Source organism: Hippocampus bargibanti, linkage group LG02 (assembly GCF_051943395.1).
Source record: "Hippocampus bargibanti isolate YZ-2025 linkage group LG02, ASM5194339v1, whole genome shotgun sequence".
NCBI lineage: Eukaryota > Metazoa > Chordata > Actinopteri > Syngnathiformes > Syngnathidae > Hippocampus > Hippocampus bargibanti.
The window spans coordinates 10,637,728-10,655,068 of NC_142735.1; the positions used below are offsets into that span (position 1 = coordinate 10,637,728).

The 17,341-nt window shown below is 42.8% G+C and overlaps 1 long non-coding RNA gene across 1 annotated transcript; it reads right to left on the reverse strand.

The window, feature by feature from the left end:
• Positions 1–638: 638 nt before the first annotated feature.
• Positions 639–9,435, reverse strand: LOC148901516 (uncharacterized). The gene is made up of 3 exons (XR_016117863.1): positions 8,975–9,435; positions 8,448–8,563; positions 639–1,514 (listed from the first exon to the last, which is right to left on the reverse strand). It is a non-coding gene; the product is annotated as an uncharacterized LOC148901516 (long non-coding RNA).
• Between the last annotated feature and the right edge of the window lie 7,906 nt (positions 9,436–17,341).

The following is a 17,341-nucleotide window of genomic DNA, read 5'->3' on the forward strand; positions in this document are numbered from 1 at the left end:
AATTAAAAGTGCCCTTTGCTGTGCCGCATAATCGCCTTTGTCAGATGTTTTGTTTTCATTACAGCAGTCAGATTAATTCCTTTTCGTTTTGCTCACATTTGTTTGCTGAGTTTGCTGAGTTTGCTGAGGAGGATGCTTTGTTGACCGAACGGCTTCAAAAAGCTTCTCTCGACTGCCATCATGTGGCCATACGAATAACTATTGTTAAACTCGATTGTGGATGCATCTTTCTGTTCGTTTACAAGATTGCTTTTGCTGTTCATCCGGGTCATGGGAGAGCTGGGGTCAACCTTTGGCTGATCGCATGTTATTTGAAGAAGCAACCATTCACACTTGTTCTCACACATACACATCAGTTAGTCTTCAATTCATCTAGCAAAGTTTTTGGAACGTGTGAGGAGTGAGGTTTCTTGCGTTTGTCCTCATGCAGGCACACAAATTAGAGGGTGAAATACGAAATGAATTCACTTTCTTCCAGCCCCCACCTCCTTCTTTGTTGCATATCCCTTTGTGACAATGAACCTGACTGAAGGATGTTCAGTGTCATGGCGGTGAAAATAGTCTAACGTATTTTTTGCAAAGAGATTCTCTGTGCGTTGTGGAAAATAGTGGTGTATATGCTGTTTTAATACAGTAGTTGAGAGGAACGTGCGTTCCACACCGCAAGGAGCACCTCATACACATCATTTTATTTTCACACCGTATTGCGAAAATAACTCTTGAAATTAGTTACCAAATTAGGAGGGGAATGGCACGGCAGATTAGAGCAAAGCACCATGCTAACAAAAGGCTCTTGGAGAAAAGGGAGCAAAGTTGATGGAGGGGTGGAAGCATCAGAAAGATGGTGACAGGAAAAATCAGATGACAGAAAAGTTGTTTTCCCTTAATTACTCCCTGAGATAAACCTCCGAGGCTTGCTGTGTGTTTTGGCCCGGCTGCACAAAGAGATGAAGGGGGCCAAAAGGACAGTTGCATCTTGCTTTCCTGTGTATTTGTGCATGAGTTCCTTTGCTGGCTCTTTCTCCACCCGTAGTTTTTGTCTTCCGACATGAAAAGGCTCTGTCTTGCAGTCAACCTTGCTGCAAGATAATTAATTCAGTTGAGACACCACATGTTATTTGATTTGTGGCTACCATAAAAAGTTTACGCATACTTGTATGCTGCTATTTTCAAAGTGCAAGGAAACTGTAATTCACAACAAGGCACAGGGAGAACATGCAAACTCCCATTACAAGGTCATAGCCAGAATTGAACCCAGCACCTCTGCACTGTGAGGCAAACGTGCTAACTGGTCAATCACCATGCGGCCAAGTAAAAATATATTTTGTCATCTTAATATGAAAAAAGCTGACAAAACGTTACAAAAATGCATTAAGATTTGCAGTTCATGTTGGAAATAAGATGTCCACTCTTCAGTTAATGACTTCCGAAAGAGATAATCCGAGTCAAGGGTCAACCAACCTGAGTCCAGTTAATGTGATAAGATTGGAGGTCCTCGATATCGGTGCGCTGACCTACAGAGCACACATGCACACACACAGACACATACACACACACACACACACACACACATACACAAGCACGCACACGCACAGGCACGCACGTACACACACACACACACGCACACACACGCGCACACACACACGCGCACACACACACATACACATACACACACACACAAGCACGCACACACACAGGCACGCACGTACACACACATACACGCACACACACGCACACACACGCACACACACACACACACACACACACACACATACACACACACACACACACACAAGCACGCACACACACAGGCACGCACAAACACACACACACACACACACACGCACACACATGCACACACACACACACACACACACATACACATACACACACACAAGCACGCACACACACAGGCACGCACGCACACACACACACACACACACACACATAGGCGCACACACAGGCACGCACACACACACACACACACACACACACAAGCACGCACACACACAGGCACACACGCACACGCACACACACGCACATAGGCACACACACACACACAGGCACAAACACACACGCGCACACACACACACACACACACACACACACACATACACATACATATACATATACACACACACACACACACACACATACACATACACACACACACAAGCACGCACACACACAGGCACGCACGTACACACACATACCCGCACACACACGCACACACACGCACACACACACACACACACACACACACACACACATACACACACACACACACACAAGCACGCACACACACAGGCACGCACAAACACACACACACACACACGCACACACATGCACACACACACACATACACATACACACACACAAGCACGCACACACACAGGCACACACGCACACACACACACACACACACACATAGGCGCACACACAGGCACGCACACACACACACACACACACACAAGCACGCACACACACAGGCACACACGCACACGCACACACACGCACATAGGCACACACACACACACAGGCACAAACACACACGCGCACACACACACACACACACACACACACACATACACATACATATACACATACACACACATACATATACACATACACACACACACACTTTCTGTATTTAAAAGACAAGTCTGGTATTTGAACAGCATACACATGCAGACAAGCTTTGGTTTTTATTATTTGCCCACACAAATTTATTATTTGCTCACACAAAGGAGCTCCCAGAAGTTAGAATACTTCCAGAAAAGAAAGTGGCAAATTTGTGTTAAAATGTGCTCAGTGAGACAAAGAGCAATTGTAGGAATGTTTCTATGTTACCAAAAAGGCATTAATATTTAATCCCCACAATTGTTTTCTTTTAATAATAATATTTTACATAGTCAGTTGTTTTACTTATACATATAATGTATAAGTAATATGCCCGCAATGGCCTCTGTAAAGAAGTATTTGATTGACATAGGACCCACTGTCAGATCAATGCAGACACAGCTTGAATCAGCCTGTCAATCTCGCGCTCCATTCTTCCATAAATCAAGAACAATGCCACAAAATACTTGAATTGCTCCTCCCTTTTCTCACTAGAGACCATTGACTCCGATTTGGACGCGCCTATTTTAATCTCAACCACAACTTTGGCAGAAAGTAGAGACCTAAAAACTGGGGTCATAAAAGTATCAGAACCTGAAAGACTCAGCTGTTTTCAGAAAAGTCATCCTTCATCAGTGACGTGACATATTCAGTAAAAACATGGGAACTGATCAATGTTTGGGAAGTGTTAAAAAAATACATGTGTCTCCTGTTGTGAATCCAACAGCAAATCCCATTTTATTTATGCATAGAAACAATTATGGTATTGTTGATTGCCACAAGTTTACAGACTTATTCCGTAACTACATGCTGTTTTTGCCGACTGTAAGGACTTTTCTCGGTGCAAAGGGACAGTACACTGTGTTTTCCCAATGAGGCAGGTGATCGCAGTGTGTCTCGCTATCAGCAATATGAATTGATAAGGTGTTCTATCTCTCTCAAGCATAAATATGCACATAAAGACACACACACATTTATCATGAACAGAAAGGGAAAAAATATATACATCTATCGTCTTCAGAGCATGAACTCAAAGCTATAGTTCCAAATGCTGCCAGAAATCTCTCAGTTATTGTTTCAAAGTTTACTTTGTTTAAATTGATGATGGGTTGATGCAATACAGCTACATATATCAATATACCTTTCTTGATACTTGCACTATGTACAGTTTTTATGGAACGTTTTGCACATTTACAGTATACATCTCAGTCTGCTGACATTTTTATTTTACTATGCTTATAATATCTTGTTTTTCTATCCTTGGACTGCAAATTTCCCCATTGTGGGACGAATAAAGGTTTTCTGATTCTGATTCTGATTGTTTTCTGCGCCTTCGGAGGACATTCACAGCCCATTTACTGGATAAACAAATACATGTCATCACTTTGCTGCTATGAAATGTAAATTTCTCCACTGCGAGACTAATAAAGGTAAATCCAATCCAATCCAATCAAATCCAAAGAAGCACACAAATAAATACAGAAATAAATAGATACATGAATAATTGAATGGATGCATGAATAAATAAATAAATAAATAAATAAATAATCACATTTCTGATATCATGCATATTTATGTATTCTTCAGAGTCACAAGGTCATTTTAATGCATGAATAATAATAATAATAATAATAATAATAATAATAATAATAGCTTTTCTACACATGGAAAGCTGCAAAGACACTATCAACATTTTTGTAACATGGCAGGAGAATAGTAACATCATTTCATGGCTTAATGGTAAAGAAAAATAATTACAAAAATAAAACAAAATTGAACACTCCATGGGATACAAGAGGGGACGTCAGTGTCAAACTTGTCACCTGATTAGCTTGTTTTAACATATACCCACGTTTTGTTAAGGCTTGCTTGGTGCGTTAATTTGACCAAGTAGAATAAATTAAAGTCAGTGTCAAAGCAGCCCATCGTTCCTTTCTGTCTGTGTCCGCCCCTCAGAAGGAAAATGTATTTGACACACTGACATAAACTGTCAATCAAAAATAGAAAATGGCTATCTTTACAAAGGGAGCATTGTGAATACGATTCCTGTATAGTATTCAAATCTAATAGTATTGTATATATAACCTGCACAATCTAATAATTTTGTGCAGATGATAGATCGTCGGGGAGAGGATGATGAAATACGATTTCCCATATGATGATTGTATGATTGATGATGACCCCAAATATCCATCCATCCATCCATCCATCTTCTGCCGCTTATCCGGGGTCGGGTCGCGGGGGCAGAAGCTTCAGTAGGGAAGCCCAGACTTCCCTCTCCCCAGCCACTTCTTCCAGCTCGTCCTGGCGGATCCCGAGGCGTTCCCATGCCAGCTGGGAGACATAGTCTCTCCAGCGTGTTCTGGGTCGTCCCCGGGGTCTCCTGCCAGTGGGACATGCCCGGAACACCTCGCGAGGGAGACGTCCCGGGGGCATCCTAATCAGATGCCCGAGCCACCTCATCTGGCTCCTCTCGATGTGGAGGAGAAGCGGCTCGACTTTGAGCCCCTCCCGGATGACCGAGCTTCTCACCCTATCTCTAAGGGAGAGCCCGGACACCCGACGGAGAAAGCTCATTTCGGCCGCTTGCATCCGGGATCTCGTTCTTTCGGACACAACCCATAGCTCGTGACCATAGATGAGGGTTGGGACGTAGATCGACCGGTAGATTGAGAGCTTTGCTTTTTGGCTCAGCTCCTTCTTCACCACGACAGATCGGTACAAAGTCCGCATCACGGCAGACGCCGCACCGATCCGCCTGTCGACCTCTCGATCCTTTTCACCCTCACTCGTGAACAAGACACCCAGATACTTAAACTCCTCCACTTGAGGCAAAATCTCCTCCCCGACCCGGAGAGGGCACTCCACCCTTTTCCGACTGAGAACCATTGTCTCAGATTTGGAGGTGCTGATTCTCATCCCAGCGGCTTCACATTCAGCTGCGAAACGCTCCAGCGAGAGTTGGAGAGCTCCACTTGAAGGCCCCAACAGTACAACATCATCTGCAAAAAGCAGAGATGCTATACTGAGGCTACCAAAACGGAAACCTTCAACGCTTCGGCTGCGCCTAGAAATTCTGTCCATAAAGGTTATGAACAGAATCGGTGACAAAGGGCAGCCTTGGCGGAGCCCAACCCTCACTGGAAACGATTCCGACTTACTGCCGGCAATGCGAACCAGACTCTGACATCGGTCATATAGGGACCGAACGGCCCGTATCAGCCGCTCCTGTACCCCATACTCCCGAAGTACCCTCCACAGAACTCCACGAGGGACACGGTCAAACGCTTTCTCCAAGTCTACAAAACACATGTAGAGTGGTTGGGCGAATTCCCATGCGCCCTCGAGGACCCTGCTAAGGGTGTAGAGCTGGTCCACTGTTCCGCGGCTGGGACGAAAACCACACTGTTCCTCCTCAATCTGAGGCTCGACTTTCCGACGGACCCGCCCCTCTAGGACCCCTGAATAGACCTTTCCAGGGAGGCTGAGGAGTGTGATCCCTCTGTAGTTGGAACACACCCTCCGGTCCCCCTTCTTAAAAAGGGGGACCACCACCCCGGTCTGCCAATCCAGAGGCACTCTCCCCGATGACCACGCAATGTTGCAGAGGCGTGTCAGCCAGGACAGCCCCACAACATCCAGAGCCTTTAGGAACTCCGGTCGGATCTCATCCACCCCCGGGGCCTTGCCACCGAGGAGCTTTTTAACCACCTCGGTGACTTCAGTCACAAGGATCGGAGGGCCCACCTCGGAGTCCCCAGACACTGCTTCCTCCAAGGAAGGCGTGTTGGTGGAGTTGAGGAGGTCTTCGAAGTACTCTGCCCACCGGTTCACAACGTCCCGAGTCGAAGTCAGCAGCGCCCCACCCTCACTGTACACAGTGTTAGTGGTGCATTGCTTTCCCCTCCTGAGACGCCGGATGGTGGACCAGAATTTCCTCGAAGCGGTCCGGAAGTCGGCTTCCATGGCCTCACCGAACTCTTCCCATGCCCGTGTTTTTGCCTCGGCGACCACAGAGGCTGCATTCCGCTTGGCTAGTCGATACGTGTCAGCTGTCTCAGGAGTCCCACAGGCTATATAAGCCCGGTAGGACTCCTTCTTCAGCTTTACGGCATCCCTTACTACTGGTGTCCACCAGCGAGTACGGGGATTGCCTCCACGACAGGCACCAACCACCTTACGGCCGCAACTCTGATTTGCCGCCTCAGCAAGGGAGGTACGGAACATGGTCCATTCGGACTCAATGTCCCCCACCTCCCCCGGGACATGTGTATAGTTCTGCCGGAGGTGGGAGTTGAAACTCCTTCTGACAGGGGATTCTGCCAGACGTTCCCAGCAAACCCTCACAACACGTTTGGGTCTTCCAGGTCGGACTGGCATCTTCCCCCACCAACGGAGCCTACTCACCACCAGGTGGTGATCAGTTGACAGCTCCGCCCCTCTCTTCACTCGAGTGTCCAAAACATGAGGCCGCAAATCCGATGATACAACTATAAAGTCAATCATCGAACTGCGACCAAGGGTGTCCTGGTGCCACGTGCACATATGGATACCCTTATGTTTGAATAAAGTGTTTGTTATAGACAATCCGTGTTGAGCACAGAAGTCTAATAACAAGACACCACTCCTGTTCTGATCGGGGGGGCCATTCCTCCCAATCACGCCCTTCCAGGTCCCACTGTCATTGCCCACATGAGCATTGAAATCGCCCAGCAGAACAAGGGAGTCCCCAGGCGGAGCGCTCTCCAGCACACCCCCTAAGGTCTCCAAAAAGGATGGGTACACTGAACTGCTGTTTGGTGCATATGCACAGACAACAGTCAGAACCCGTCCCCCCACCTGAAGGCGGAGGGAAGCAACCCTTTCGTCTACTGGGGTGAATCCCAATGTACAGGCGGCGAGTCGGGGGGCAATAAGTATGCCGACACCTGCTCTACGCCTCTCACCGTGGGCAACTCCAGAGTGGAAGAGAGTCCAACCCCTCTCGAGAGGGCTGGTACCGGAACCCAGGCTGTGTGTGGAGGCAAGCCCAACTATGTCTAGTCGGAACTTTTCAACCTCGTGCACCAGCTCAGGCTCCTTCCCTGTAAGAGAGGTGACATTCCACGTCCCCAGAGCTAGCTTCTGCAGTCGAGGGTCGGACCGCCAGGGTCCCCGCCTTTGGCTGCTGCCCAGCTCACATTGCACCCGACCCCTCTGGCCCCTCCCATGGGTGGTGAGCCCTTGAGAAGGGGGACCCACGTTTCCTCTTCGGGCTGAGCCCGACCGGGCCCCATGGGTGTAGGCCCGGCCACCAGGCGCTCGCCAACGAGCCCCATCTCCAGGCCTGGCTCCAGAGAGAGGCCCCGGTGACCCGCGTCCGGGCAAGGGAAAACTAGGTCCATTTGACTTTCTCATCATACGGGACTCAGAAGACCCCAAATATGTGAAGCCAAAATGCAACAACCATAAACCAACCAAAAAAAAACAACCAGCAGCTACTGAATTTGTATTTTTTCTACTTCTTTCTTTCCTCTTCCTTTCATAGCTTTGCTGCTGTGTTACTTCCGGGTAGAGTGAACGCTGGCGCAAATGGCTGCCGCTGCTCACCGCACAAAAAAAAGTTCTTATCCCGTCACTGTAAAGGGTCCTAGAGAGTTTTGAAAGCCGCTTAGAAATTAAATGTATTATTATTATATTATTATTATTATTATTATTATTATTATTATCACATTTCCCCATTGCGGGACGAATAAAGGTATTCTGATTCTGATTCTGATAATCCCTGCAACATTACCCATCATCGACAGTAGGAGGAACCAAATGTTCTCTTTTGAAAACTTGCTGACCTAGTTTTAACCCAGAGCGTCGAGGACATCATGTTCCCGTCTCACTCGTCTACAATTCATGATCTCGCATGAGGTCAATTGCTGTTATGTAGTTTATCAGCCAACAGCTCAGTCATCTGCAACCAAAAGAAAGAGAACATGGCACAGACATTTGTTCATTGGACAAGCACAGTCCTCCGTGTAAACAGTGATCTTATTGTATGTTTCTGTGACAGACGGGGACATTTGTTGTGATGTTACAGGGACATTTGTTGACTATAATACAATTTACGGGTGGCAAGTGTAGACATGAGTCTTGTGGTTGGATTAGAAAGAGATGTTCATGCCACTCTCAAAGGCAGCAGCCTTTTTTACTGTTCTTGTCGATGTATTATGGCTTTATTTTGGTTTACGTGAGTCAACTGCTTGTGGCCATTATTTAACAGTCAGTGAGGAAAATCAACAAACAAACAAACAAATCCAAGGCAAATCCAATCCAATCCAATCCAATCCAAACAGAGATGCTCTGATTGAATTTGTAGTGTCACCTGTTTTAAGTGGTGAACAAAAGCAAATTGCTGTGCTGTTTTCTGGCACCCCGAGTCCTGTTTGCGCACGTGCTGAGGAAATAAATGGAGGCCACACCTTTGAAAAAAAAAAAGCAGATACAATGGTGGCAATCAAAGCTGTATAAAAGTAAAACAAATAAAAAAAGAGTGTTCGGAAAGTTTGGCCCTGTTTCTTCTGCAATGTCAAAACATTTGGGGTGTGGTGAGGGTGTTTAGATATGATCAAACTTGTAGGATGCGGGTGCATACGTGAAGGGGAGCAAGTGCACAGAATAACTCTAGTTGACATTATTGTTGTGCCTCTCAAAGTTGGATGCCAAAGCACATGAATGTACCAACATTCACCATGAACATGAACAAATATTGGAACACCACAAAAAAGTAGGTCTTGCATTGACCTCATAACCCACATCATTTTATGTAATAAAATGTGTCCCTATTTGTCCTTCACCTCTGTTCAAAATAAACCAGAAAGAGAGCAATAACCAAATGCAGTTGGCTAATATTGGTATTCCACACAAAAGGTATTGGAAAGTGTAAAATTGTGTGTTTTTAAATAACAATCCATGCTGCAATCATTTGCACTAGTGTGAAAATGTTGCTGTCGCTTATTTGCATCCCTAATTTGCTAAAAAGAAGATATGTAGAAATGATAGTACTTTCCTGAAGAGGAAATGGTGCCGTTTACTTTGTATTTCGCTCCCTTACTGTAACATATGTGAACTGAACCACGCACTTGAAAAAAGCACATACCAATAAGTCACTTATGGTATGAAATTAGAAACTTCTACATGTCATAAATGTAGGTGATTCATCCATAATAACTCACCTCCTGGGGGTAACCATAATATAATTTTCTTGGTGTATGTCTGTGGTTGTCTACAGACATACACCATTGACACTCTGCTTCATTAAAATGGGTTGTTGAATCAACATGTGAGAGCTGCATCCAGCGGATTGTGCATGGCTTGTCCAATGCTGTCTTATTCACATGACAGTGTTGGTATCCACCTGTTAAGCCCCTATTCCCTTGAGTGGAGCAACTGTTCATCAGATATTCCTGAGACAATACTATCCGTGTGTCGCCGTTTCATATGAGCACACGCAACTGCAGGAATAACTCTCTCCGCTCATTCATACAAATGGGTCAGTCTGAAGGTTTCAGAACTCGAAAATTTGAACTTCACCCGATTATTGACTGCATGTAAACACAACCATTGAGACAACATCTTCAGCAAAGATGACACAGACAGACACACATAAACACAACAACTGGTTAATTATCATAGCTAACTCAAGGGCCCAGATACAATTCCCCCACAATAGCCATGGCACGCAAGCAACAGGCCATCGTTTAGAAGACACAACGTAAAGGAAAAGGCGAGTTCATGCATAGACTCAACTCAGCCGGTTTGATGGGTGCAAAAAAAGTGAATGTGATTCTGTTGCAATGGGATCAAGAGCTTTGGAGCAACTGTCACAAAACTATGGGCTACTAAATGTGCACTAAGTGTAGCCCTTGCAATGTGCTCTGAGTAAAAATATATCCGCAACAACATCGTTAACTTTTTCTTCCTGCTAAAACACTTGATGCACATCATGAGGAGTCATTTAGGAGGAATCCTTTACACGCCTCATTATTGCCTGAATAAACTACAATTCTGAGGCCAAGATTAACATCGTAAAAATGTTCCTCAAATTTGCACTGAGGGGGCTTAAATCTCTGTGCATCCTTTCAAGAGATGCATCGCGTTCGTCACCTTCCAATGACAAACATTGGATTAGAGTGAGATTAGAATGTTTACCTCTAGGGGGCACACTGGTTCATTTGTTTTCCACATGAATTGTGGAGGGAAAAGCACAAACAGTAGAAAAGACAGTGCACGTCTGTAGTCTGGCATGTGGACCAAACATGCACCGTACTTCCTCTTTTAAAGGGTCTGTTGTTTTTCACATTGCGGGATGCCATAATGTCACGGAAATTACAGTCCTGCATGGGTGATAGAAATAGATATGTGAATTAATTTCACACAATTTCTTATGTTTGGCAACAAAAAGTGAACTTCGGTATCAAGAGCCATATGAACTGTTGCCTCTTGAGGGCCCACTAATACGAACTGTGCTACATGTACTTTTGCTGCACTTGTGGGTTTGTGTTTGATATTTCTCCCCACATCGTAGCCCAGTTTGGCTGCCAGATAATGTACTTTTACACTACAATGAACATGATATAAGGTTTTTACATTTATCTGTCAGGTGACCTTAAGCGAAAACCTACAAGTTCTCTACCCTGCCAATGGTCATACCATAAACCGCTCAGTTGTGTTTATGCAAAGCTTTATGAATTACATTTTAAGTGTCACTGGCAAAAGCGTGTATCCTAATTTCATCTGGAAAGAAAACAGGAGCATTTTGTCGTCATGGGCTTGCTGTTGAAGGTATTGCCAAGCTTTTGCAGCTTGCCATTGCCTCAACTTCCCTGGTGCATCCTGCTTGCAGAGAGGTATGTCGTTCGAGTCAGTTTATGGCTTGTAAATAAGTGTATTGGTCATATAGAATCATGCCAAGAAAAATGTTGAAAAATGAGCCTGAGGTATGATGTGGTAACAACCATTGAATGGTCAGTCAGTCTCCTTGACTTCTCCAAAGGTACGAAATGAGCGCTTTTGAACTTCCACACGTGCAATGCCAACTTTCATTGGATGATTTTTTTTTTTTCCTTTTGAATGTTTTGTGCGTTGTAATTTCATTTTTGTGTTTTGTCCATTAGGTTTTAATGTGTTTGGCTTTCCTCATTTCCTTGGCAAATAATTCAACTGCCGTTTTATGGTTGTAAGAAGGAATTAAGCACCATAAAAAAGTACAAAAAAAAAAACACCAATGTGTTCAAAACAACTGGAAACTCTAATGGGTACATTCATTCATTTGTTTTTTTCCGACTCGCTCATCCTTGATGCTGGTGCCAATTTAGGCAGTAGGTGGTAAACACCCTGACCCCTGACCTGTCAGCCAATCGCAGGACACACAGAAACGAACAACCATTCACACCCTGATACAATTTCGGTGTGTTCAATCAGGCTGCCATGCACGTTTTGGAAATGCGGGAGGACACTGAAAGAGCCGGAAAAAACATGCAGGCGTGGGGAGATCATGCAAACTCCTGACATGGAGGCCGCAGCTGGAATTGACCTCTGTACTGTGAAGTTGACATGCTAACCACCCGACTACAGGTCGCCCCTAATAGATTCAGTGTCAGATCAATAGTTTTCATAAGAAAGTCATGTATGGTGAAGTACAGTACATTGATAAAGATCCTTTACACACGAAAGACTTGACACCGACTTTTAAATAATCAATGGTGATTAACATGAACAACATAACCTTTAACAGCCAATTTATTGGATGTACAAGGAGACTTGTTCACAATCAGGAAATGATGGAGTCATATGTCGGAAAAAAAAAAAAACATTTGACTTAACATTGTATTGTCGAAACACTTTCCAAATAAGTGTAAGCTTGTACAGCTGCAACCCCTGTGTTTATTTATTTATTTATGTATTTATTTGCTATAGTTTATTTTTGTTTATGTTTATGTTTTTGTTTTTTGTTTTTGTTTTTGTTTTTGTTTTGGCTTTTATTTTTATTTTTATTTTTATTTTTATTTTTATTTTTATTTTTATTTTTATTTTTATTGTTATGGTTATGGTTATGGTTATGGTAATTTTAATTTTAATTTTAATTTTAATTTTAATTTTAATTTTAAGTTTAAGTTTAAGTTTAAGTTTACTTTTACTTTTACTTTTACTTTTACTTTTATTTTTATTTTTATTTTTATTTATGTAACGGACATGTGGACCAACACTTTTTTTTCTATCCCACAGGTTGAGCAAATCCTCCTAGAATCTTCAGTGCTCTATATGTGTCAGTCTTGCTTATTTTGACTCTGGCTACCTTGCCTTTTTTTATACGACCGAAACACAATTACATAAAAATTCTTAATTTTGTATTTCAGGGTTGCTTTTAGAATATAAAGTATAGTATTAGCTTTTTTTTTTTAAGTGGTTGCGGTTATGTTCATCAAGATGTGTTGCCACCCAAAAGTGAAGAGGACATTTGGGTTGGGCTACCATTTCAACACACAAAAAAGAGGGAAGTTTGTGGTGTTTCACAAGGTACTTTTGTATCTCAGTGTGGGCATGTGGCGTCAGTGGGGTGTGATGAGAATACGTCTCAAGAAGTAACATCAGGGCCACTTCCCCTTTGCTGAGATATAAAAGGAAATAAGTGTTATTTTTGTGTTCACAGTGCTTAAGTGCTGTAACTTGGCAACAGCTTCTGCAAGTGTTGGATTGTTTTTAATGTGTGTTTTGTTTTGTTGCCAGATAATTATGCAGCATGTTGGAAGGGAATGTGTTTCTATTTCTACGCACTCATTAGCCAAAATATTCAGCAAACAATTGTTTTTTTGTTTTTGAAATGCAATTTCCATGGCTATATAAACAACAATAACAATACACATTGTTCAATTACAAATCCGTGATCAAATCCGAACATAATTATATTAAGGAAAAATATTATCATTTGAGAAGCACCTATTATTCGATCTCCTTCGATTGTGAAGACGTGCCTAATGTGCTTAACTGAGTGCAGTCACTTTTGATCTAATGTCTTCTATTAAGTAAAACATAAATTTAAAGGACATTTAAAGGACAACCGACGTGACTTTTTTGTTTCTTAACTGACATCAGAAAAACGTTTTATAGCATCTAAAATACCCAAAACACGCAGTATGATATTTTATTCAAATGCAAAACACCAATAAAAATGACGTAAAATGTCCAAAATCTGCAAAAAAACAAATAGCTGCGAATTGGGCATATTCAGAAAGTCCCGCCTCCTGTTTGTGACAATGGCTTCAGATTCTGAGAATATGCTTTCTTGTTACAACCTCCAGTTATGAATATGATTTAAATAGTTCTGAAGAGGAAAGCATACATCTTTGCAATCGATTAAAGAATTTATTCCATGCCATTTTGAGGCGACATTGGGGAGAAACGGATCACCAGAAAAGAGGCACAAATGGTGACCTCCTGTGGCCACCTCCGTTTCCACAGGCTGATAAATTCCTTATATGGAGCTTGGACACCCTCTTCTGGCAGCTTTTGTGTGCAACACAAGGTTTTCAGACCAAACAATACAACAAAATACATTGACGTGATGGAAGGGCTGCTCCAATGTGTCTTTTTTTTAGTCAGGGGCGTTCCTTTAGTGACGTCACGTACGGACTCGTCACCAACTCAAAAACAAGACTTCCTGAATATTCAGCGCGAGTCTTGAAACGTAAAATATAGCTATATGCGGTTGAATCTTTTTAAATATGCTCAGTAGAAGTCATTTGAAGCTATTTTACAAATACAAATTGTAAAACAATACACATTTCGATTGTCCTTTAAGCCATCAATATGATTTGTGTGCTTTGCGAAATCATTGAGACTTGAGACTGAGTCACAACAGTTGCATACACATCCAACTAAATGTGCCATCCAGGTGCACTTGTGTTGTCTGCAACGCTCTCACTCTGCAACTGACCCTCTCAGAAAAGTGCTTGTTTTGCAATCCCCCACCCCAAAACTGCCCGAGCGGGAGGTTGTGGGAGGCAGTCGCATGTTCGAACCAGTCATAAAGAATTTTTAATGGGTGACCAGCTTGTAGCAGACACATACAGGCTTGTTAGCAGTCAGGATCCAAGGTTTTAATCCATGTGCTGGTAGCAGTTAAGAGGGCTTTCGAGGCGGGAGGCAGTGCTTGAATGTCATGGCTTGATGTGGCATTGAGGAATGTCCTGCTCTCGCCAAACATGTGTGCCTCCAAATCCATGATTATGAGCATGTGTCACATGCAGGTCACGTCAGTTTGGTGTTCTCACATCAAACATTAAAATTTAAACAGTTGAGTTAAAAATTCCATCCTAACAGAAGATTCTAAAGAATAAACAAATCTGACCTCTTCTGATGAAGATTCTCTCGGATGAGACTAAGGTTGCTATCATGCACAGTCTTGACTCAGCATCATATGTTTACAATAGGTTTGAGGTTTGTGCTGCGAACCTGCAACATTTTTTTCTTCCCATTGTTTTTGAGGTTATGTAATTTCCTTGGTATTTTTGTTTGTTTATATTCTCTTTCTGTGGTTCAGATTGTTTGCTTCCACTTTTCACACACTTTCACCATGAAAGTGCCAGCGTGAGTGGCTGCTTAGGTTACGCGCTCCCTGGTATTGTTTTTGTTTATTACAACTGCCTTATTGCAATACCAGCGTAGCTGGTATACTGCCGGAGAAAAAAATTATCATGTGTTCTACATACCTGGCCAATAAAGATTATTCAAATTATGAATCTTTCTCAAGTTTGTGTTTTTTTTTTCATATTATATTTTTTGTTTGCAGGTCCTCGGCATATGACCTACGTCTTGAAAATCATATCACAGAGAGACCGGCTCTCAAACATTTTGCATCTTTCTGCTTCGCACCCTTTCTGAAGTGGCTGTGTGGGTGTTTTTCACAGGCCTGTGGCTAGTTCCCTGCCAGTGACCGTACTTTGAACCAGCTGCAGCCGGTCTGAGAGGACAGCCAAAGATATATGGCCAACTGGAACATACACACAAAGACGACCTCATTCGCTCACACACGCTTTCTATCTCTCTGTATCACTGTGTCTCTCTATCAGTCATGTGCCTCTAATTGCAATTGTCTCTTACGTCCTAATAAACTTTAATTTGCCTTTTTTGGCCTGTGTTCCCATTTAGTGAAACATGCTGTGTTTATTGTTTCCAGTGCTGATTCAGTCTCATGAAGACTGTCCTTCATTTCCGAAGAAAAGTTGAGTCGATGAGGTGGTCCCTGCGTCCACTGTTGCTGTTGGAAATGTTTGGGAGTAGTTTCCACCCACTCTGCCTTCCTTCATACGTCACTTTTATTCATTCATCCAAGATTCCTTCAGCCTTTGTACTTCTCGTTGTCACTTTCAAGGCTCACACATTCTTGTTTTCACAGCTGTTTGTCAGTTACAATTGTTATTTATAGGAAATCAAAACCAGGGTCTCAATACGAAGGAGAATAGCCACTGCTAATAATAGAGTGGAAGTTGTTGTCAGAAAGCCATTACTCTTTTTCTAATTATAGTCTTTCTGCGTGTTTCATTCTTTCAGCACGAACAGATTATTGTCTGTTTTCCTGTCTCTCTAGCTTTGAATTTTGCTTAGTCAGAGGATTTCATCTACGGCTGCTTAATTGAGAACAAAGCCTATATATTTGCAGAGTTAATTGCAGCATTTGATTGTTATGACTGTCACTGTATATTGCTGATATAGACAGATGAATAAATAGTTATGTTTGATGTATAAATAAGACGGCATAAGACGGCACATGCCGTCTTATTTATGCAACCAGTCCGGCATATGCCCGACTCGTTGCATGTCAGCCTCACAGTGCAGAAGTGAAGCATTATCCATGTGTGCAAGGCATACAATTGAGTGACTACAGTAAAGTGTCGTTATATAGATATTCTCGGGAGTCGGAAAAAATATCGATATAACTGGACTATCGATATATCCGATCCTGCGGCATGTAAATTTTCTCCTTGCGTTCATATACAAAATAGTATCGTAATAAGCAGTACTATCGATATAACCGATATCGATATAACAAGACTTTATTGTATTTCTAAATACAGTAAGTATTTGATCAATTCAACTTTATATGTCTTTGTAGTGTATTCAACCCAGCTTCATTCGAATTCATGTGTGGAGAATGCCAGAAGAAGCTGGAGTAGACACAGAAACCTTATGCAAAAGCACATGGAGAGCATCGCAAATGATGGTAGTGATGCGCAGCAAAGTATTGCCTCCACATATTAAGTGCTCATGTGCAATATAAAAGGATAGCACTGTCTTCTTCTTATAAGGATTGAAGTAATATTAACCACATTTAAAATGTGGTCAGCTGATTGTTTTCTCACACAACTGAAGAACAAGCTAATTATATTTGCCTGAACATGTTGAGGTTTTAGTTTTCTGTACTTTTGGCTGACTAGCTGAAACATTCAACTTCAGTTAGAGCTCTCCTGAATGTGAGAAAACACACATTCAAGAGGGAAACTTGAAAACGTACGATTGAAAGTAGCACACTAATAGAACCCAAATGACGTTTGCACCCGTCCAACATCAGCTTACTGTGCTTTCTTTTTACCCCTGCCCGGAATGAGATGACTTGAAGTTTTTCAGAATGAATTTAAAAATGCCGACATTTAAATGTGCAGGTGTGGCCCATCAGGAAGTCGGTTCACCTCTT